Source organism: Megascapheus bottae, chromosome 3, assembly GCF_031878675.1.
Source record: "Megascapheus bottae isolate mThoBot1 chromosome 3, mThoBot2.hap1, whole genome shotgun sequence".
NCBI classification, from domain to species: Eukaryota; Metazoa; Chordata; class Mammalia; order Rodentia; family Geomyidae; genus Megascapheus; species Megascapheus bottae.
The window spans coordinates 58,009,569-58,034,064 of NC_143511.1; the positions used below are offsets into that span (position 1 = coordinate 58,009,569).

General features: G+C 41.5%; 2 pseudogenes; one reads left to right on the forward strand and one right to left on the reverse strand.

The window, feature by feature from the left end:
* The first annotated feature begins 3,188 nt into the window (after window positions 1–3,188).
* Window positions 3,189–3,842, forward strand: LOC150065530 (adapter SH3BGRL pseudogene; annotated as a pseudogene).
* A 19,454-nt stretch (window positions 3,843–23,296) lies between these two features.
* LOC150065531 (large ribosomal subunit protein eL29 pseudogene) lies at window positions 23,297–23,740 on the reverse strand (annotated as a pseudogene).
* Between the last annotated feature and the right edge of the window lie 756 nt (window positions 23,741–24,496).

Consider the following 24,496-nt stretch of genomic DNA (forward strand, 5'->3'; position numbering starts at 1 on the left):
ACAATTTGGGGTTCTCATTGCCTCCCTTCCTCCTTCTTTGCAAACTGGAATTGTCTCCAATGTTGTGCTCATATCTGACCTGGTCTTTGCCAGACTGCACTGGAAACAGATTAAAACAACAGAGCAGATATGACCCGTAGGGCTCAGAAGATTGATTTGTTTTGCCCAAACTTTTGCAGCTGATCATTTGGGCAATGTGAGCTCTTGCTTGCCCATGTCCCCTGGGGGTACTATGATAAGTAGAAACAAAGGGCTTTTCCATTATTCAGAGCGTTCCTTTTGTAGACAGAATGGGGAAAACAGAGCTGACAATGTTTTTAATAGGAAAACTTTTCACCTGAAACAATAACTTATTTTTTTTTCAGTAGAAACAATTTCCATTGAATGAGAAATAAAGAAAACCTGGGCCCAGTGGCTCATACCTGTAATCTTAGCTACCTGGAGGATGAGATCAGGAGAATTTCAAATTTGGGCACCAGCCCAGGTAAGGAAGAGAGAAGTTATTCAAAAATAACCAACCCTGGTGCCAGTGGCTTATACCTGTAAATTCTAGCTTGCAGAGAGGCTGAGAACGAAGGACCACAATTTGAGATTCAGCAGAGAGGTTTACAAGACTCCTCCACCCTTAGTTGTGGGCCCAGCTGTCATCCCAAGCCATGTGGAAGGCTGAGATTGGGGAGACTGTGGTTCTAGGACAGCCCTTCTCCATCTGAACTCCAGGAGAACACTCATCACTCTCACATGAACAGTTCACCTTTTCTAGAATTTCATCCCAATGACCCCATTCTGTATGTTATGCTCAAACTTTTACTTGGTATGTTTTTACAAAAAAAAAATCACCCACACACAATAGCATGCACTAATATTCTATTCCTTCTCTATTACTGAGTAATATTTCTTGGTATACATATGCTATGATTTTCTTTAGCCATTCACCAGTTGATGGACATTGGGCTTGTGTCAACTATAATGAATAATGCTGTTAACATTTTCACATCATTATGTTGTGTGTTGTACATTTTGTTCCCAAAGTGTGTATTTAAAATTTAAAGTGTAGGAGGAACCACTTCTCTGAATAGCTAGACTCTGGAATAAATGAATGTAATTACGGTCTTCCAGGCTAAGGTTTATATAATGCCTTTCCACGTGTACTTCTTTATACCCTTCTGTGTGTTATATATGCAAATATGTAAGAATGATTTGACCTTTTAAACTATGCATCTGTTTGATTTTCCCAGATGATAAGATGAATCAAGTCACAATATTAAATACTTCTCTGTGGCCTCAATGGTACCTAACAGTCTTTTAAAAAAATAATTTTATACCCCTTGGCAATTTGTTTTGCTATGGGTTTTTTATTGGCTTTATGTCTGTTTGTTTGTTTGAGGGACAGGAAATCAACCCCAGAGGCTTGCACACGCTAGGCAAGTACTCTGCCACTAAGCTACCTGTTCAGCCTTTGTACGTTTTGTCTTGCAAAAGGTCTCTTTAGGTCTATCCATTTTTAATTGGGTTACTTAGAGGTTTGGCTATTCAGCTGAATTCCTGATGTATATATTATGGATATGAAAATCTTTATCAGATGCATAGTTTCACAAATATTTCCTCTCATTCTACAAGTTGTCTTTTTGCTATTGATTCCCTGCTTTGCTGTTCAGAACATTTATTAAGTACCTCTTATTAAAGTAAATCTTATTTCATTGTTATTATAGCCTTTGCTTCTTAGTTGGATGTAATCCAATTTGTCTATTTTTGCTTTCATTTTTGATGTTTTTGAGATCTTGTCCACAGTTTCTGTCCATTTTAATTTCCTGAAACATCTCCCCTATGTTTTCTTCCAGTTGTTTTATAGTTTCAGGGGTATTGTTGTTGTTGTTGTTGTTGTTGTTGTCCTCAGTGATGGGGCTTGAACTCTTGGCCTGAGTACTGTCCCTGAGCTCTTCAGCTCAAGGCTACTGCCCTGTCCTTTGAGCCACAGAACCACTTCTGGTTTTCTACTGGTTAATTGGAGATAAGAGTATCATGGACTTTTTAGTGCCCAGGAAGGCTTTGAACCGAGATCTTTATTCTCAGCCTCTTGAGTAGCTAGGATTACAGGCGTGAGCCACCAAGCACAGCTACTTTCAGGTTTTTCATGAAAGTCCTAATGCATTTGGAGTTGATTTTTGTGTGGGAGGGGGTCATGGGGCTTTTGCTCTATTGCAGATCTCTGCTAGTAGGATTCCACCTCACTCCAGTTAGAATGGCCAGGATCAGGAAGGGGATGTGGCCAGGAGGGATCACTACTACACTGTTGGTGGGAGTGCAAACTCATCCAGCCATTATGGAAAGCAGTATGGCAGTGCCTCAAAAGGCTAAACATAGAACTCCCCTATGACCCAGCAATTCCACTACTTGGCATTTACCCAACCATCCAGAATCTGGGGCATATTAAATCCACTAGCACAACAATGTTCATTGCAGCACTATTCACCATATCAAAGATATGGAACCAACCTAGATGTCCCTCAGTTGATGAGTGGATCAGCAAGTTGTGGTATTTGTACACAATGGAATTCTATTCTGCCGTCAGAAAAAACGACATCGACCCATTTGTTAGGAAATGGAAAGACTTAGAAAAAATCATATTAAGTGAAGTAAGCCAGACTCAAAGGAACTTAGGCTCAATGGTTTCCCTCATTTGTCATAATCAGTAGAAACCTTGGGCTCTGCTAGCAGAGATCTGCAATACAGCAAAACCTTGATACATAAGGCCATATAGTATGAAGCTAATTGAAAGGACCTCCAGGATATTGAAACAAAAGCCATATAACGAATGACTGTTGTCCTTAATGTACTATGTTATCTCTCATCTCCTTTGCTGTCCCTTGGGTTTCTCATATTGTTACAATATCTCACTTTGTTATCTGATATATTGAATTTATTTGTATTTGGTTATTTGAAATTTGATAGGGAAGGGGGGAAAACCAAGGGGGGGAGGGTAATTGGTACCAAGACATGTGAAAGGGTATCAATGTATGTGAATTAATGTACCTTCTATCTGGCAAATATCATGTAACCCTTTTATTAATTACAATAAAAAATATTTTTTAAAAAGTGAAGTAAGCCAGACTCAAAGGAACTTAGGCTCAATGGTTTCCCTCATTTGTCATAATCAGTAGAAACCCACTTCCTGTTTTCTAGAGGTTAATTGGAGATAAGAATCTCAGGTCCTATTCCAGACGTTACTGCAGCTGTTCCAACACCCCAACAATCAATGGCAAGGCGCCCTTTCCAGGATGGTGATCCACGTGTACATTGCATCCTCCTCTGGCTCTACAGCGATTAAGAAGAAACAGCAAGATGTGCTTGGCTTCTTAGATGCCAACAAAATTGGATTTGAAGAGAAAGATATTGCAGCCAATGAAGAGAATAGGAAGTGGATGAGAGACAATGTACCTGCAGACAGTCATCCCGCAACAGGGCAACCCCTGCCGCCTCAGATTTTCAATGAAAGCCAGTACCGTGGGGACTATGATGCCTTCTTTGAAGCTCGAGAAAATAATGCAGTGTATGCCTTTTTAGGATTGACAGCTCCACCTGGTTCAAAGGAGACAGAGCCCAGGCAAAGCAGCAAGCGTGACTGTTCAGCGTTCTGTCATCAGCATCTTGAAAATTGAGTCTCCTTTGCTTTTTAAAATGGCAAAAGTATCTTGGCTTCTAAAGAAACAGGCTTACTGCTGTTAGTTGGTTTCTCCCATGCAAACAATCAAAATGAATACATAATTAAAATGTGAACACTCTGGTGAAATGATTGGGTGATGAACATAACATCTTAAGTAGATATCATAGAATAGAATAGAATAGAATAGAACTAGTATTGTTATCTGCCAAGGCTTTTTATGTACTTCAGTGATTTTACAAAGAAAACACCCTCCTTTTTTGATATTCTTATTGCAGCTTAAGTATATCTACAGCTAGACATGAAATTTAAAGGAGAAAGGCTCTGCTTCCTAAATTACCTTGTTAACTTGAGTGAACAAAAACATGGGCCTTTTAAATTTGATATTATTGTGACTAAAGTATACTTGCAAATAATGTGTATGGTAGATTACACATTAAGATTTCTTACAATAATTATGACAGTCCCAGTTCTTTTGTAGAAGAAATTTCTTCATACTGAAACATATGTTTTCTGGGCCCCTCAATGTGCCCTTCCATTGCACATTGAGTAGAATAGATGGCATCTCATAAAAGGCAATAAATTCATCAGCTTTAGAAGTCCCTTGGTTAGTTCCACAGTTATGATGGAATTATGTTTCTAAATTACTTAATTTGATGAAATAGGCATTATAAAAACATATGATACAAAAAAAAAAGAATCTCAGGTCCTTTTGTGCCCAGGCTGGCTTTGAACCTTGATCCTCAGCTCTCAGCCTCCAAAGTAGCTAGGATTACAGTTGTGAGCCACTGCACCTGGCTCTGGAGTTAATTTTTTTAAGTGGTAAGAGATAAGAGTTGCATTTCATTCTTCTGCAAGTAGATATTCAGTATCCACTCCTGATTATTTTCAAGGTCCGATCCAGCCAGGGCCACAATCCTCCTGTGACACTGGGGATAGCAGGCATGTGCCCAGCCATTGGTAGAGAGATAGGACTGGCCTCACACCTCATTCCTCCATCTCAGCTTCCCAAGTAGGTGTGTGTGTGTGTGTGTGTGTGTGTGTGTGTGTGTGTGTGTATAATAGTTATTTTATTTAAAAAAAACTAATTGGCTCTAAAGGCAAGGATTTACTTCTTATTTTCTTCTTCTCCATTGGTCTATGTGATGCTATGCCTGTGCTGAAATGATTACAACAGTTGTACAGGGTATTTTGAGACCAGGAGGCATGGCATTACAGGGTAGTATGACTGTGTATGGCAGTGATGAAATGAACCCTTCAAAGAGCTGGAAGAAAGGATTCTGAATATTTTCAACCTAAGAAAGTGCTACATATTTGAGCAGATAGATATGCTTACGTGAATTAAAGATTAAACAACATATAGATGCATAAAATGATCATGGAGTACCCCCATAAACATGTAATTGGTGGAGGACCATTAGAGTTTGGACTCAGGGCCTTGTGCTTCCTAGACAGGTATTCCACACTTGAGCCACGCCTCCAGCCCTTTTTGTTTTAGTTATTATTTACACAGAGCCTCGTGTTTGTTTTGCTTTTGCTCAGACTGTCCTCAGATCACATTCCTATCCATTCCTCCTTCAGAACAGGATTACAAACATGAACTCTCATGCCTGGGTTATTTCTTGAGATGGAATTGTCCTACCTTTTTGCCTGGCTAGCCTTGAATTATGATCCTTCCATTCTCTACCTACCAAATAGCTGGGATCCATTGCAACTGGCTAATATGTAATGTGTATGTTTTTATGTGTCAGTTAAAAGTATAAAATTAGTTACTTTTTAATTGTTTAAACGTTAAAAGGGAAAAGGGAAAAATCATTAATGTTTATAGGCAACCCTGTGTTGGGGATGAGAGTGCATGTATTTGGAACCAAAGCTTTCATCAGTTCAAATAGAGGTAGACCTAATCTATGGAAGTAAAGGCGAGATGAGGGCGACTTTGTCAGGAGTCACTGGTATTGACTGGGGCAAAAAGAAATAGGGGAATGTGGCCAAAGTTTGGGTGAAGAACTGTTCTCTATTTTCACTTGAGGTCTGGCTCCCTGTATATATAGGTAGACAAAAATTCATTTTTCTGTTTTTGGTAGTGGGACTTGAACTCTTGGCTTGGCCACTGTCCCTGAGCTCTTCAACTCAAGGCTAACACTCTACCACTTGAGCCACAAGACTACTTCTGGCTTTCTGGTAATTAGAGATAAGAGTTTCATGGACTTTTGTGCCTAGCCTGGCTTTGAACTGCGATCCACAGATCTCAGCCTCCTGAGTAGCTAGAATTACTTGCTTGGGACACCAGCTCCTGGCTTAAATATATATTTACTTTTAGCAAAAATAAACTAAAAAGCCAATCAGTATTATCTCTCTATCTTGGGACCAAGAAGATTATATGTACAACTGCCCGGTGCTTTCCATCAGAATAGTACTTTGTCAGTGCTCATTTCACTCCCCTGCTCTCATTTCCAAGGAAATTGTATGGCATTGCATTTGTCACAAACATGGACTTTGTCCTGTTATTTACCACTTGTCTATTGGCCACACAAATGAGGCCACATCACCCGCTCTGGAGTGCAAAAATGAACACAGAGTATGCCCTCACAGCCCATCATGCTTCCATGAATGGTTCCAACTGTTTTCAGCTGGACATTAGTTTGTCCAGAGGTGCAAGGCACCTCTGTGGCCTTGCACATAGGTACCAGGCCCAAGACCATGCTTACCGCCTCCCAGTATGCAGGGGCCCATTGGCCCCTGGTGTTGGGGCCCCCAGCACCATCTCTAAAAATAGACAAGATGATGATATATCTTGGGTGGGGAAACTCCTTGGTCTACCCAGCAGCACCAGAAAAATCCTCTCTGCGTCCACTGCAGACAGAGAGCCTGCCTCAATATTATTGCATTGTAGGATCTTGGGATGCTAAAATCCAAACTGGTAATTAAGGAGTCAATTATTTTTCAACAGAGCTCTCTGGGTACAGTGTGCCAGTCTTTCTTACATTCTAATTCACCAGGTGTCAGAGGAACAAGGCAATTAAAAATAACTAACCAACCAGTACAGTATTAAATTATGGTTTGGGGAAAACACTCTTGGAACTTCTCAAGGACCACAAATGTCATCCCACCAATTGGCCCTTTTTTGCCCCTTGAAAACATTCTGTCTTTTTTGTGTAGTTTTTGTCTGTTTTTCATATGTCTTCTTGCTTGCTTGATTTATTTGTGGGCAGTACCATGGTTTGAACTTGTTAGGCAGGTGCTCCACCACTTGAGCCACATCCCCAGATCCCATATGCAAGTAATCTGAAACTCAATTTGACTTTGATGGCTTTAAAGGCTAACAATTCACCCAGAGAAAATTCTACAAAAAAAATCACAGCCCAACTAATATTAGACTAAGACGCAGCTAATGAAGATACCTCATTTATGATTAATCCGAAACTTAATTTATTTCAATGAAAAAATCATTTATCTGTCATCATTACTAATAACCATTATGTTAGTGATTACTGTTGTAGTATATATTTAGTCTACAGGGCAACGTGAGGATTAGGAAAGTTTTTGCGAGCATACCAAATTTTAGGAGACAAATGTGACTTATTATTATTTATTATTATTTTGCCAGTCGTGGGGCTTGAGCTCAGGGCCTGAGCACTGTCCTTGGACTTTCTCAAGGCTAGAACTCTACCACTTGAGCCGCAGCACAACTTCCAGCTTTTTGCTATGTATGTGGTACCGAGGAATGGAACCTGGGTTTTCATACATGCTAGGCAAGCACTCTACCACTAGGCCAAACTCCCAGCTCAATGACTTTTTTTTTTTAAAGCTAATGTATTAAGCATCCTGGAGTTAACAGGAGAAATACTACAAGAGAAAGCCAGTATATAAAGGCATGGGATGGCCTGGGCATTCATCACGTGATTTGTCACGAAGTGTCCTGTGGAAGAACAATGGTGGATGAAGCTGTGTAATAAAGAAGTTCATTGACCAAAGAGGGGTCTGGTCTTTATTTTGCCACCTGGCTACTGAAGGTTCTTCTCAAAGTCCATATAATTTTTTTCCTCCAACCTCTAGAGAACTGATGGCTAAAGCGGTCAGGAGTAGCTAGAGACTACCAGTCAGCCATGTGGACGTATGCAAGCCAGCCCCAGTATCAGTTCTAGACAACAAAGGCCTGGGTAAGCTGCTGTGGGTGACAAAGCTTCAAGTGACTTGTCACACATGGTGACCACAGGGCAAGAAAGCATTTGGATCCTTCCTGGTCTCACCTTCATGTGCCTCATCCCTTGGTTGGTTAAATTTGTATCCTTTCACTACAATAAAACTTTGCTAATAAGTATACGAGTAGTTGAGGAAAGCCCCAAATTTGTAGCCACCTGGTCTGAAGAAATGATGATCTTAGGTATCACCAAACTTGCAGTTGAGTTCAGAAGTGAGAGAATCTGATGAGGATTCAAACTGTATGGCTGGCTGCAGACATTGAAGAGAGCGGAGGCAGTCAGCTACGTAGGACAGGGGAGAGTGGACCTGCTGCGATAGGCAGCAAGCTGTTGATCAAGAGACCGACATTAGCAAAGTATAATTTCATAATAGTGCAAGTGGCAAGAGGCTAAGAGGCTGGATGGGAGATTGGGTTTTGTCCAGGTATAGGGAGCTGAAGATTGATCACAGAAAAGCAAAGGAAAAGAGTAAGTAATATTTATACAGAGCATATGACAGACAACATCAGAGGTCCAAGCCACAAAACAATCTTATCTGAGGGGCAACATTGCTGTCTCTACTTTGCAGATATAAGTAACTAAAGCATAGAGAGATTGATCATCCAGCAGGAAATTGGTAGAGCTGAGATTTGAACACAGATGAAAGCTGACTTGACAGCCTCACTCATAACCATTCTACTGCATGACCTCTAGCATGCACATTAAAAAAAAAACAGACAACAGTATTTCCTGGACATCTGGATATGAGGGAAAATTCAGGAAGTATTGAAGATGACTCTGGAGTTTTTCACATTGATAAGTAAATATGGAAACCCCCAATGCTCAATTCTATTTACTATGAGCACAAAGGACATTGGCCCAAGAGATCTGTGTCACAACCTAAAATCTGTCACTAGCAGTAACTTGGATGGATCACTTAACTTTCTGGCCCTCAAATTCCTTCTCAGCTGAGTAAATCTCTGAATTCCCTTCCAGCCTCAAGAGGCAGTATAAGCTCTTGATATTACAGGTTTGGGTCCTGCTGTAAGAGCTTTGATTTTATCACATAGGATATACAGATTATGATAGTATCTAAGTCATTGGAATGTTGAGATCATATTTATGATGATCAGTTGTCATGTCAAGCCCTTTGCAAAAGCCTATGTGTGCCACAGTAGCCTTCGTGTTAGTTTTCCGACCCTAGCACGCAATGTGACCATGCAGGACTTGTTAGCCCTGAAGACACATTCCTCACAATTCATCTCAGAAGTGAAGAGCTGATTTCCAATCCTGATGAATAATAATATGAGAGAAACAAATATTCTCATTTACCTTTGATGTGGGTGTATATTCTGTCCTTTGCTGTGTGATCTCTGTTACTATGGAGATACGCACCATAAGCAGGAAAGGGTCACACTAACACACAGCCAAATTGTGCAAGAATAATAAAGCAGGCAACCCTAAAAGGTGAAGATTTGGAATTACATCATACTTGAACCAAAATTCAAGTTCATCCATATTTTCATGAAGCATAACAAAGCAAAATCTCAGTTACAATCAAGTCTTACATGCCTAAGAACTTAATCTATTTTTAATTAGCTCCAAGCAAAATTTTCTTCAAATTTAGCCAAAGGATTATTTCAGCTTTCTTTTTGCATTCCTCTAATGGTAGCCATCAGAAACAGGCATATAGGCATCACTCACAGTTGTGCTTTACCAACCTACCCTTGGTGAAAAAGAAAAAACACTTTTAGATCTAGGGATTAGTGAACATCAGAATCCCTGCTTACTGTGTACTTAGTGCCCTGTTTACTATTAACTGTGAGGACTGTTCAAAGTCATCTTTTTGCTGGGAGCATATTTGGATGTGAACATCTGTTGGGAGATTCTGAGAAATAGGGAAGAAAAGCTCAGAGAAGAAAGGAGTATGTAAGGCAAATGCAGTTTAATTTCACTGTAGGATAGAAACTTTAATTCCATAATGCCATGTTTCCCAGTAATGAAACAGGAATTATATGAGCACAGTAGTTTCATCACCAACGTTACCTAGCAACGATGGCAGTTACCTGCCTTTCAGCACTGGATGGAAAGAAAAGTATTGAGAGAGTTGCAGTGGATTCTGCAATGACCTAAACAAACAGCAGGGGAAGCAGTGAAGGTCAGTGCAGGGACTGGTCTCAGTCTTGTTTGCTACAGCACTGGGCTCCCATTAAGCTCTGCTTCATATGCCCTGCAGTTCCAGGCTAACACAGTGTCTAGGACACATGAAGTTCTCATCAACAACGCACTGAATGAATAAATGGTAACTTCTTAAAATTTGTTTGAACCTTGCTTCAAGATTGATAGAATACCTATAGTCCTTCCTCAAGGTACACAATTACAAGTTAAAAAGTCGTCATTGGTACAACTACTTAAAGATAATAAAATTTGCCATGATATGTGTGTGTGTGTGTGTGTGTATAAGAGAGAGAGAGAGAGAGAGAGAGAGAGAGAGAGAGAGAGAGAGAGAGAGAGAGAGAGAGAGAGAGAGAGAGCTGGTCTTGTGGCTTCAACTTGGGCCCTGGGCTCTATCCCCGAGCTTTTCTAGCACTCTATCATTTGAGCCACAGCTTTCCTCATAGACTTTCCTGCCAGACACCATAATCCTCAAATCTCAGCCTCCTGAGTAGCTAGGATTACAGACATGTGCCATGGGGCCCAGTCCTGTCAGACTTTTTTAATATTATAACTTTATCTAAATATTATTTCACTTTTGCTACTTTTACTTACTGGCCATGAGGAATGGGACCAACCAATGTGAAAAACGGAGATGGGGTGCCTCTAACTGGATTATCATCAGATAACACATTATTATCGGAATTAATAAACATGAAGAAGTGAAAGGCCACTCAACCAATGTGCCTGAGATCCTGGACAAAAAAAAATGAAAACTACAAGCTTACTTTTTATGTTAGAGGATGAATAATACCAAAATGCATTGCATCAGGGAATGAAGATTGCATAATGAAACTCACTGAAAGCTGCTGAATAATAGGGAATAATTAGAATGGGGAAAGTGAGAGTAAGCAAGAGCACTGATCTGATTAAAGTATTGTGTATATGCACAGGAAAAATAAAACAACATACACTTGAAATGTAAGATGGGTACTGTCTTCAGTGTGGCAGTAATGGGGAGGCGGGCAATCAGAGAAGGTGAATGTAGTCAAAGTACTTCATGTCCATATGTGAAAATGGAACCACGAAACTTGCTGAGAGATAGGGGGGAGGGAGGGACAGTGGCAGAGATGAGTCTGACTGAGGCACACTGGATGCATATATGGATATGTTGGATATGTTCAAATGAAGCCCCTTGATACCCCTGGCTGAGAGTAATCAATAAATGCGAGACAAATATAATAAATAAATTCATTTCCCTTAGTATTGAAATGATTCTTGATGACAAACACCTGTAGTCCTATTTACTCACTCAGCACGCTAAGGCAGGAGAATTGCTTGAGTCGTGACCCTCCAGGCAACATACTAGGACACTGTGTGTGTGTGTGCGTGTGTGTGTGTGTGTGTGTGTGTGTGTGTGAGAGAGAGAGAGAGAGAGAGAGAGAGAGAGAGAGAGAGAGAGAGAGAGAGAGAGAGGAGACTCTAAAATCAACAAGTGCATGTTTTCTGAGTGCCACCACAAGAAAAGCCATTGGCACAATGGAAGCCACTAAGATTTGGCTCTCTGGCAACTGAAAGCTTAGGAAAATTAGAATTTTTATATAAGGGATTCACTGCCATTAGTTTCCACTTTCCCCCTAAATTTTACTATCATTTCATGTCTCAGGAATCCATTGATGATCATTGTCTCACATCTCCTATCATCTCCATTGTGTAGCCATTCATCAGACTTGGGCAGTGTGGGTGTGGGTGTGGAGCTGTCCTCGCCCTGAGGTGATGCTCTGGTCCTAAGGAGGCTGAGTGAAGATGGCAGTCATGTCCCTGGGAAGGAGTGATGAGGTAAAACAAGGTAAACCCGGTAAAAATCAGCAGGTCCTAATTAAGCAAAAGAACCTCCGATTCAGCACATTTTTTTAAGTTTTCCAAAATCTGAGCCTGAGAGACCAGAATGAGTCAGGCTTATTAATTGCTGTAAGAGGGTGTGTGTGTGTGTGTGTGTGTGTGTGTGTGTGTGCGCGTGCGTGCGTGTGTGTGTGTGTGTGTGTGTGTTCTGTTGTTTATAACAAATTTTCTGTTTGTGTTGTTAGTTTTGTTGGGGGGGGCTTGGTACTGATTTTGTTTGTTTGCTGCTCAGTTCACTTCATACTGTGTGGACACAGTCACAGCACAGTGAGCTTGACTGACGCCAGCTCCATCCCCTAACGTCTGGACCCTTATGGCTTTTGTGGATCAGATGAAAGGGTTTATGCAACAGATTTACACAGAGTGAGGAAGCCATGAAAAAGAAGTCCAACATGGAAATTAACTTGCTCACCAGTTACCCTGATACAGGGTAATTGTTCATATTCTACAACTTCTGTTTCTTGCTGGTAGTGGTTCTTAGGTTTCTTCAGATGAGTTTAGTGCAGGCTTTTTGCGAGGAAGAGGCTGTTTTGCTGCTCCGGTGCCAGCACCTTTACCACCACTCCTCTGACCCCTAAACACATATCTAAAAGGAATCTGCATTATGATAAGGCATAGCTCTGGGGCTCTCTTTAAACTCTCTCCCTCAGTTTCTCCATCTATACAGCAAGGAATGGTCTCTGATATCCAGTTAGGGACTGATTGCCTTGATGCTTGCAGTAAACTGAAAATTTCTGTTTCAGCCTCACAATTTATAACACTTAACTTTTGGGGTTTTCTCTGAAGTTGAAAGACTTTCCCACAAACAAGATGACCTTGGTCCTGCCTCACTGTAAAGGTAGCTATTGTATCCTTTAATGTAAAAAGGGGGAATCTCACTGGGTACCAGTGGCTTGTGACTGTAAGCATAGCTTCTCAGGAGGCTGAGATCTGAGGATCACAGTTTGAAGCTAGCCTGAACAGGAAAGTTTGTGAGATTTCATCTCCAAAATAACCACTCAAAAGCCAGAAGTGAAGCTGTGGTTCAAGTAATAGAGTATAGGCCTTCGGTGAGAAAGCCAAGTGAGAGTGGAAGGCCCTGAGTTCAAGTCCCGGTACCATAACAAAAAAAGAAAGAAAGTAAAGTAAAAAGAAGAATCACATACCTTCTTGCTTCATATTTTAAAACCCACTCCCTAGACTAGAGTAAGGAGCCGATTCATGATGTTTTTTTTTTCATCAGGATACCTTTTAGCTCTAGGAAGTTGGTTAAGGTTTTTGCTGTTGTTTTCTTTTCTTTTTAAGGGAGGGGAGAGGAGGAAGGGGAGAAGGAGTAGGGGATGGGTGAACTTAACCAAATCACATGACACAAGTCACATGCCATGGTATTTTAAAGGGCTGCCTAAAATGTCAACTCACTGCTACCTTGCTCACAGGCCTGCACTCTCTTCTGTGGCAGACATCATGCTCTCCACCTACTGACAATCTCAACCATGTTGTCTAGTCTGATAGCAGGCTCTTGTCTCTCTGCCTTTACATTTGAAATTATAATGAAGTGTGCAGATCAGGTCTGGCCAATGCCATCTTGTCTTCACAGTTGGGGAAGGTGAAGCTCTGACCTCCCAGATGGTGGGCAAGCCTGAATCTCTGCAGGCAGGACCAAGCACTTGAGTGCTAGGTTCCTAAACCCTTCCCCTTGACCTGACCCTATTTAGAACCCAACCAGTTCAGGTGCCATTACACCTGCCACGTGTCTCCGTTCTCCTGTCCCGTCTCTGTCTCCTGGCTCTTCTCCAGTCCGCATGGTGTTTCACTTCAGCTCTCCACTGGAGCTGAATTGGCATTCTTTTGTTCTTTCTTCCTTCTCTGGCCTTCATGGCTAAGTTTCGAGAGTGTTACATGTATTTGCTGGCTGAGGTCTTTGTGACAATTAGCTGCCTGCAGATGGCTAGCACTCCAATAAAGACTCCAAAATTGGAGCTCTCAAAATGTGGCTTTTCTATTTTCTTTTTTTTAATTTATTTTTTATTGTAATTAGTAAAAGGGTTACATGATATTTGCCAGATAGAAGGTGCATTAATTCACATACATTGGGCTTTTCTATTTTCTCATGACTGGATTTATATCTAAGTTAAGGTACAACATTAATACCAGTCACACACATTTACCTGAAAACCATGGACATACTCTGGCAACTCTGACCAAGCCTAACAAGTTAGTGTAAGACTCACCCAAATGGCCCCATATAGACATGCCCCCCGCCCAATCCTGGTTAAGCCTCTTCCCAATACCTGCATAAACTAGGTAACTGGCACACCTGGAGACAGTCATCTCCCCTTCTCTGAGGTCACTTCTTGGACCACCCCCACTCGCACCTCCATAGGATCCATCACAGGATCATCAATCCCAAGCTCTGGGGTCACATCCACATCTGGCCAGGGAAGGTAGCCACTTCTCGCCACACCTTCTCTCCTCCCCCTTCCCTAAATAAACCGTGGCCATTCATCCTCTTCAGCCTCGTGTGTCTCTACCACACCTGGAGGGGCGGCCCTTGGGAAGTAAACTTCCCTTTCCTGCCTGAATACAGTGTGGTGTTCTCTTTCATTGGCTACCTAATTAAAACCTAACTAGTTAGGTCTAGTCTTTGGTCATTACAAACCTGTTTTCTGCTCTAAATTAGAATAGTTGATCATGTTCAAGGAAAAACAACACCCAGTCTATTCTTGGTGTCTGCCCTCTTTTGTCAGCAGTGGCCTCTTGATTGTCTGTCCTCTAGGCCAAGGAATAAGGGGATTGTTTGTATTGTCTTCCTGGCCAAATGGATTGTGCCTAGCCAAGCACATTTTCTCTAACTCAGCCTCCCTTGGGGCCACTGATGCCATGGAGTCAGGGGTGCTGCTGGAGTGAAGAGACAGTGGAAGCTAATTGGAGGCTTGGAAGCTCTGCCTGGGCTCTCATGAGTAACAGCCTTGACTGACCTAGCACTTTGGAGGTTTAGATGGATGCCTCACCTGACTAGAGATACTTTTCAGAACCAGGACCTCTCATGTTAAAGCAGGCCTAGCTCCCACCCTGCGGGGGTTTGTGGTGTAGGTGGTTTAGAGAGCTCCTGGGCTTTGTGCTCTGGGGGGGATGGCGCTTCTGTTCCCCCAACTGGCTATTACCTTCTTCACAGGGAGTTTTCCCTAAGCATTGGAAGGGACATGAACAGTTTTATCTCTCCTCTTTCAGTACTTCAGATTTAAAATATAGTTAGCCTGGCACTGGTGGCTGATGCCAGCCATCCTAGCTACTCAAGAGGCTGAGATCTGAAGATCATGGCTCAAAGCCAGTCCTAGCAGGAAAAGTCTGTGAGATTCTGATCTCGAATTAGCCCTCCTACTTTCCCTCCTCTAAAAAAGCTGAAAGTGAGACTATGGCTAAGTGGTAGAGTGCTAGCCTTGAGCAAAAGAAGCTCAGGGACAGTGCCCAGGCCCCCATTACAAAAAAAAAAGTTAGTTATTTGAATCTCTGGACTGTTGAATAGAAGCAAATCAACTAAGATCTTCATTCTGTTTACAGGGTAAAAACAATCAGAGTGATTTACTGGGGCACATGTAGCCCTCATTTTGCTTGCAGGAAGCTTGGGACCCCCCCCAGAGGGATAAAGGATGAATATTTATTAGAGTCTAATAATAGTGGGAAAGATCAGATTCTGTATTTTTTTTCAGGGAAAGAAATAGGGTGATATTTTTATAGCTCCCTTAGGAATTTCTATCTCAACAGCCATCTTTTGATATACATATTCATAATCTACCTTGGTAATATGCTAAACACTTTTAAATGCAGCATAATCTGGCTATATTGCTACCTCTTCTAGGCATTGTTAATTGAAGCTTTTTAAGGCGTAGTCAGGCTTCTAACCCATATTTCCAGAGCACCTTCCATATCCTAAGCACTGAGCAAGGCACTAGTGAACATAGACAAAATTAAGTTACCCCATACAGGGAGTATATGATCCTGCTAGATAAGCAACAGTGTAGAGCGCTGGTCACATAGTGTGCTAGTTGGATTGTGATGGCTCAGAAACGATAGCAAAGATTACTTAGGAAATATTGACATGTTTCTGCCACAGAAGGAGTAACTTTTACCCAGCCATACCACTCCTGGGCATCTACCCAGAACATCACGAGCCAGGGTACTGTAAAGACACGTGCACATCCAAATTCACTGCCACACTATTTACAATAGCTTAGCTATGGAAACAGCCCAGATGCCCTACCACAAATAAGTGGATCAAAAAAATGTGGTATCTCTACACAATGAAATTTTACACCGCCATTAGAAAAAAAATATGATGTCATTTACAGGGAAATAGAGGTACCTAGAACAAATTATGGTAAGTGAGGTAAGCCAAACTCAGAGAGACAAATGGCCCATGTTGTCTCCCATATGCAAAAGCTAGACCTAAAATGCACGGGAACATGATAAGTCATAAAGGACTCTAGGCAACCACACACAGTGAGACTAAAGAAAGATATGTTTAGGGAAGGAACATAAAGGCAGAATGCATATGTGCATCTGATCATATAAAATAATATTTATCAAAATGATCTTCACAAGATAGAAACAAGAGGTTTTTTTCTTTGTTGCTGCTTTTGTTTTTGTTTTCTCTTTGTCTTATTTGTTCATTTATGTGTTTGTGGAAGGGTAAAAGGCAATCACAATAAGGTCATATAGGAAGAGTCTAAATGAAAGGATCTCTAGGATATGGAAACAAGAACTTTATCTTGTGTGATTGTTGTTCTTAATGTGCTATGGTGCCCTTAGGTTATCATATTGTTACTGTATCTGACTTTGTTACCTGGTATATTGTATATACGTATATTTGTTTATTTGAAATAGGAAAGGGAAGGGGGAAAAAACAAGATGATTGGGAGAGGTTGGGGAGGGAAATGGGGACAAAAACATGAGATGGGGTATCAATGTATGAGAAGTAATGCACCTACTATCTGGCGAATGTAACTGTAACCCCTCTATACATTACCCTGACAATAAAAAATAGAATTTTTTTTAAAATAAAGGGTAAACAATGCATCAGTGGTACTCACTAGCCGTTATGCTGAAAATGAATTATACAACTTGCAGGTCGAGATGGTAGGGGAAATTGGGAAAGAGTAAGGGAAGAAGTGATATTGTCCCTCCAAAAATGCAATCTTTGACTGGCCTGGAGCAGTGGCTCACACCTGTAATCCTAGCTACTCATGAGGCTGAGATCTGAGGATCTAAAGACATGATACTCTTTATCTCCAGTTAACCGCCAGAAAACCAAAAGTGGCACTGTGGCTCCAGGGGTAGGGCAGTAGCCTTGAGTTGAAGAGCTTAGGAACACTGACCAGGCCCAGAGTTCAAGCCCCAGAACTGGTAAAAAACCAAAACAAAAAAAATGTACTTTTTGCCTAACTTATGTAACTGTACATCACCTTTACAATAACAATAAAAAAAGTTTAAGCAAAAAGTGGAGCTGTGGCTCAAGTGACAGAGAGTGACTGCCTTGATCATAAAAGCTCAGGGATAGCACCACAGCCCTGAGTTCAAGCCCCAGAACCAGCACACACAAGAAAGACAGACAGACAGACAGAAAGAAAGAAAGAAAGAAAGAAAGAAAGAAAGAAAGAAAGAAAGAAAGAAAGAAAGAAAGAAAGAGAAAGAAGGGGGAAGGGAGGGAGGGGAGGGAGGAAAGGGAGGGAGAGAGGGAGGGAGAAAAAAAGAGAGACTTGCATCATGCAAGTCTTTAACTTCCCTGGATTCCGGCTCAGATGGCAGCTTGGATGCCATGGACATATAATGGTGACAGTCACTGGGAGCTAGGAGTTATATGAGGATATGAAAATGTCACCATGAAACCCATTATCTTGTACAAATAATATAACCAATAAAAATGTTTTTATAAAGAATGAGTGAAAGGTAGGCTAAATGAGGACAGACCCTAGGAAACCGTTAGCATTTGAGATGGATATGAAGGATACAAAGCTGCTACAAAGATGAGTGGGAATCAGCTAAGCAGTAGGAAGTGTGCCAGTAGAGGAAGCAGAGAAATTCAAGGAGAGAATTCCAAGGGAAGAGAAGTCAATGGGGTTAAATACTGGAAAGAGGTCAAACAGGAGATGGGTGAAATACAATCTATTACAGATATTTATTTCTTCCATTGCATTAAAAAACAGCTTAGTTTATGTCTTAGGCTAATACTCAGTAGTTCTTCAAGCTATTCATTAGAATCCATCAGTATCAAAATACCTTTAGAAGCCAACCCAGTTAGGAAAGTCTTCAATACTCCATTTCCAGCAACAAGTCAGGTTAGAGGCATAACTCAAGGCATAGAGTATCAGCCACACAAGTACAAGACCCTGAGTTCAAACCTCGATACTGGAAGATGATGAAGATGATGATGATGATGATGATGATGATGATGATGATGATGATAGCGATGATGATGGACTTCTTCGTTATACCAGGCACTTGCTAAGGATTTCAGAGGTATTCACTCATATAAATAACATGTCTATGCAGTGCGTACAGTTTTTAATCCCTACTTCAAGGAATAAAGAAAGGTGTGACTTGCCCAGGATCATTAAAGCTGGAAAAGGAGAAGTAAAGCACTGGTCCAGCTCTGGCTCACTCAGAGCTCAAGCTCAGAGTAATATTTAGAACACATCCCACTCCAGTTATAATAGCCATGATCAAGAAATCTAATAACGGGGCCAGGAGTTGGCCTAGTGGTTAAAGTGCTTGCCTAGCATGCATGAAGACCCAGGTTCGATTCCTCGGTACCACATACATAGAAAAAAGTCGGAAGTGGTGCTGAAGCTCAAGTGGTAGAGCTCTAGCCTTGAGAAAGTCCAAGGACAGTGCTCAGGCCCTGAGCTCAAGCCCAGGACTGGCAAAAAAAAAAAAGAAAGAAAGAAATCTAATAACAACAGATGCTGGAGGGGATGTGGCCAGGAGGGATCACTACTACACTGTTGGTGGGAGTGCAAACTTGTTCAACCACTATGGAAAGCAGTATGGCAGTTCCTCAAAAGACTAAACATAGAGCTCCCCTATGACCCAGCAATCCCACTCCTTGGCATTTACCCAATCATCCAGAAACAAGGACATACTAAGTCCACTAGCACAACGATGTTCATTGCAGCACTATTTACCATAGCAAAGATATGCAACCAACCCAAATGCCCCTCAGTAGACGACTGGATCAACAAGATGTGGAATTTATATACAATGGAATTCTATGCTGCCGTCAGAAAGCTCGACATCATTTGCAAGGAAATAGGAAGACTTAAGAAAAATTACGTGAAGTAAGCCAGACTCAAAGGAACATAGGCTCAATGGTTTCCCTCATTTGTCATAATCAGTAAAAACCTTGGGATCTCCTAGCAGAGGTTTACAATAGAGCAAAACTTAGATATATAAGGCCATATAGTATGATGCTAAATGAAAGGACCTCCAGGATATAGAAACAAAAGCCATAGAATGAGTGATTGTTGTCCTTAATGTACTATGTTATCTCTCATCTCTTTTGCTGTCCCTTGGTTATCTATATTGTTACAGTATCTTACCTTGTTATCTGATATATTGTATATATGTTTATTTGGTTATTTGAAATAGGATAGGGAAGGGGAAAACAGCATGAGGGGCGGGGTGGGGGGAGGGAAATGGGGACCAAGACATGAGAAAGGGTATCAATGTTTGTAAAGTAATGCACCTTCTATATGGTAAATATAATGTAATCCTTCTATTAATTACAATTTTAAAAAGAACATATCTTCTCCACTCCACTGCTGGGGCTAGAAGCCTCTACCTGCCTCCACTGCCCTTTGCAGGAGCTACTTTCCTAGCTCAACCCTACTCCATCTCCACCCACCCCCAGTTTAGGCACTTCCTCACAAAACACACAGCAGGGACTGCTCAGATAGCTGAGATTTGAAGATGGAAGTTCAGAGCCACTCTGGCCAGGAAGGTCTATAAGACTCTTCTCTCCAATTAACTACCTGAAGGCCAGGAGCAGACCTGCTCAAGTAGCAGAGTGCTAGCCCTGAGTAAAACAATCCAGAGACAGTGCCTAGACCTTGAGTTCAAGCCCCAGGAAATACAAAGAGAGGGAGAGAGAGAGAAAGGTGGGGGAGAAAGGAAAGCCCAGATGCAGTGCTGGCATCCCAGATAATGATATTTTTTTCTACCTTTGATGCGCAGTGACTTCCTAATGCAAATAAAAAGCGACCCTTAAAAGCATTCACACGAGCAAGAAATGCCAGACTTCAAAACAAAGATGTAAAATGTCATCCCTGTGCTTCTAACAATTAGCTCAAGGAAAAAAATATATAAAACATAAAATATACATTATATATCAGAGAAACAAATTGAACCGAAATGATAAACTACCCAAATGAGTCTTTCGTACTGCCTGTTTCCAAATGGCATTACTTGCTGGAGAGTAGGTGGTTGGGTTTGTTGTTTTTCATACATGAGGTCTAAGGCCTTTTCTGCTACAAGTACTTCCAGGTGTTGGCTGTTTTTCTCCACCTAGGCTTCCAGCACATAGAAACCACTTCACGGGAGCATTCTGTTCCCTCTGTACTGATCTCTGATTCTTTGAAGGCTCTTGGCTAACAAAGGGCTTTAAGGCTTATAATTATCATCCTCTTGGAATCCAATAACCCAGCCAGCTAAGTGTTCCCTGAGAAGGGTATACCACAGAGCCTGCCCTGAATGCTCCTGCAAACCCATACCTGAAGGAATGAGTCTCACTTGGCCATTCGGATACATTCAGTGAGGATGGGAGGTCAGTCAAGGCAACGGAGATAGCCTCTTGTCCAGTGGACTCACTTGGTTGGGATTCATCTGATGCTAGAGAAGCTTTGCTTCCTCCAGTGCACTTCTTTTTTTTTTTTTTAATTTTAAAAGATTTTATTAACACTGCTTTTTTATATCATATTTCAAATGTCATGTTTAACAAATAAGCACTGGAACATAGATTTTAGAACATAATTAAAATTAAGCTGAGCGTTCGTCTGTCATAGATACATATTGATCTATATAATATAACATTATGTCTATAGAGTAAATATCCCATCAAAGATTTATTTATTTATTTTGTATTGGAATGTATAGAGGGGTTACAGTTACATTAGCCAGATAGTAGGTGCATTACTTCTTACACATTGATTTTTTATGTCTATGTATTTATATCTCCAAGACTATGTCAATGACTGTGGGTACCCGAATATTGAGTCATCACTCTTGTACTGTTTGGATCTAACATCCACATATCAAGGAGACCGTGTGCCTTTGTTACTTTGGTCTTGGCTTATCTCACTCTACATAATTGCTGCTCAGGAGGCTGAGCCCTAAGGATCACAGTTCAAAGCCAGCCCAGGCATGAAAAGTCTGTGAGACTTTTATCTCCAATTAACTAACAGAAAACTAGAAGCAGTACTGTGGCTCAAGTGGTAGAGTGATAGTCTTGAGCCGAAGTGCTCAGGAACAACGTCCAGGCTCAGAATTCAAGCCCCGTGACTGACAGAAAAAAATTTAAAAAGGAAAAAAGAAACCATCTTATCCCTGACTGCTCTTTTTTAGCTTTATCCCCAGCAGCCAGGAAGACTTGATTGACATTTCCTTTCAGTAGTTAGACATTTTTAATTAATACACAACATTTTTCATGTTACCAACATAAAGTATGGCAATGATATTCAATATGATGTGATTTTACACAAGATTATATTCAGTTTTTATATGTTATCTATGTGTGCCCCTTTATGCTGGCTGATAAAAATATCCCCCCCTTTTTTTTTTTGGTTGTAGGCCTTGAACTCTAGGTCTGGGCCCTGTCCCTGGGCTCTTCAACTCAAGGGTAGGGCTCTACCACTTTGAGCCACAGTGCTACTTCCAGTTTTCTGGTGGTTAATTGGAGATAAGCATCTAATGGACTTTTTATGCCCAGAGTGGCTTTGAACTGTTATCCTCAGATCTCAGCTTCCTAGTAGCTAGGATTACAGGTGTGAGCCACCAGCACCTGGCTTTGTACTTTAAACATAAAGAAATCCAAGGCTCAGAGGTGCTAAGTGACAGAGAACCAAAGAGGTATGGGCAATTAAGGGTATGGCTAGAGCAAGATCCAAAGGATTTGTAATATGACTGGTTGATCTTTTCTGTTCTACTCTAAGTCTCTCCCATTAACGTCACGTAACCCTTCCAAGCTCATAATTCTCATTGTTTTTTTTTTATTTTAGCAAGTTGGATGCTATGAATTAAATAAAATTCTTGTGCATGTCTAAAAGATAGGGAACTATAACCATACCTACTGGTAAACATGCTTCATGAGGACATGCTTTCTGTGTTTCAGCATCATGATAGTCTCTGTTACCATGCTTTTTTTAATTTAGTGGGGGAGGGTTGGGGGGCTTGCACTCAGGGCCTGAGCACCACCCTGCACTTCTTTGGCTCAAGGCTAGAACTCTAGCAATTGATCCCCTGCTTCACTTCCTGCTTTTTTTATGTGATTAAAGAGTCTCACAAACTTTCCTGCTGGCTCCAAACCTCAGTCCTTAGATCTCAGCCTCTGGAGTAGAGTAGCTAGGATTACAGGCATGAGCTACTGGCACCTGGCTATTACCATATTTGTATGGCCCCACAGCTCTATGATCATGCTGGATTCCTCTCCTAGGTTATGCCAGGGCCCTCGCTGTCCTTTTCTATGACTTTTCTCTGGGTTTCATCTTCACCTACAGCTTTACCACAGCAGTGACCCCTAAATTTTTACTTCCATCTGAACCTCTATTCCAAGTTTCTGACATATATTCCAATTGTTTACTGAAACATCATCTGGATATGAATTCTGAAACGCTCTTTTAAAATGCCAAGAGTTGTTACTTGAGGAGTCAGGTTACTCTTGTTGATTTATCTCTTTCTAAGACAAAACTGTGATCTCCTCATTTGTCGATGTGATGTCAGAATTAGCAACCAACAGCTTCCCTTTTCTTCCTCATTCTCTTACCTCTACATATTTAAGGAGCAAGAACAACAATCTGAGGCCTCCCTGCAACCCAGTTCCTTTAGAGGGAGACGCAAGGAACACTCCTCATCATGTGGCTATCCTTTCTATGAGAGGATAAGAGAAAATGGATCAAAGCAGAAACGGCTTTAGAAATAATCAGAACAGAAGGATGTGCCCAACCAACCATTTAACCATTCTAAAAGTTCCTTTCACCTTTACTGCCTTTTTGTGTTTTTTGTTGTTTTTTGGTTTTTGTTTGCTTGTTTTTACCAGATCCTGCCTCACGTTTATTGGTAGAAATGACGCAGGCCACCAATCCCCTGAAGATGGCAGCCAGGGAGCCACAGCAGTCCCCCTGTCCTCACACTGGCAGACAGACAGAAGTCTTCATTGTGGGGCCTTCACAGGGCCCTGGGCACCCTTAGGAGCTGGGGCTTAGGCACTCTTGGGGGCTGCAGCCTGGGCCTGAGCTGGAGTGGCAGTTGGAGCCTGGGCCTTGGCTTGTGCCTTAGCCTTGCTTTAGCCAGGGCCTGCGCCCTAACTTTGGGCCATGTGAGCCTGCAGCCCTTGGCAATGTAGGCACGGATGCGCTTCCCAAGCCTGGAGGGGGCGATGTAGGTGAGTCACTGGAAGCTTGCATTTGTTGCTCACTACTTTGGGCTTCATCAGGGTCTTGATGGCCTCGGCCCTGTTGCTCATGGCCTTGGCATTGTTGGCCTGCATCTTCTTAAAGCCCTTCTTGTTGTATTTCTTAGCAAAACGCATGTTCCTCAGGAACGTGGGGTCCACCCCCTTCAGAGACTGGGTTTCTTGATGCCATTTCTATGCCATTTCCAGGACTGGTTGGTTGTAGTGTGGTTCTTGGACTTGGCCATGTCTAAACTGCCAACCCTCGGGAGCTGATGTGCCTGGAACCACAAGGGGAACCTGACCTGTTTTTTTTCATTTAATTTATATTTATTAAGTACCTATCATATGCCTATCATGTTCAAGGCATTTGGGCTGTAGCAAGGAACAAAGAGATTGAAATTTCTACCCGTGAGGAGATTGTAGTCCAAATAAGGAGACATATGTCAATCCACCAAGTATATGTAGTTAAATAATTGGTAATAATAGGAGAAAATATAGGTAAATGATAGTCCATATCAATGATGGACCATGGAATTTAAGGCAGATGAAGAAACAGAGACATGACAGGAAAGTGAGGGAGGGAAGGAGGAAAGTAAGGACCCGGGAGAGGAGTGTGAGGAGGGAGGGAAGGAGAGAAAGAGGGAGAGAGAAGATAAGGAGTAAGCAGAAGGGAAAGGAGAGTGAGGTAGGGGAAAAAATTAATTTATTTAAACATATACCAAAATTATATCTAATCAGATAATTGGGGAAAGTGGAAATAGTGAATGAACCCAAATAATGTAGTTGCTGGCACAAAGCAAACTCTCTAGTAGTCAGAATTTGGCTTGAGCTTTCAAGGCAGATCCTTTCTTGCTTTCTTTCTTTCTTTCTTTCTTTTTTGCCAGTCCTGGAACTTGAATGCAGGGTCTGAGCACTATCCTTGGGCTTTCTCAAGGCTAACACTCTGCACTTGAGCCA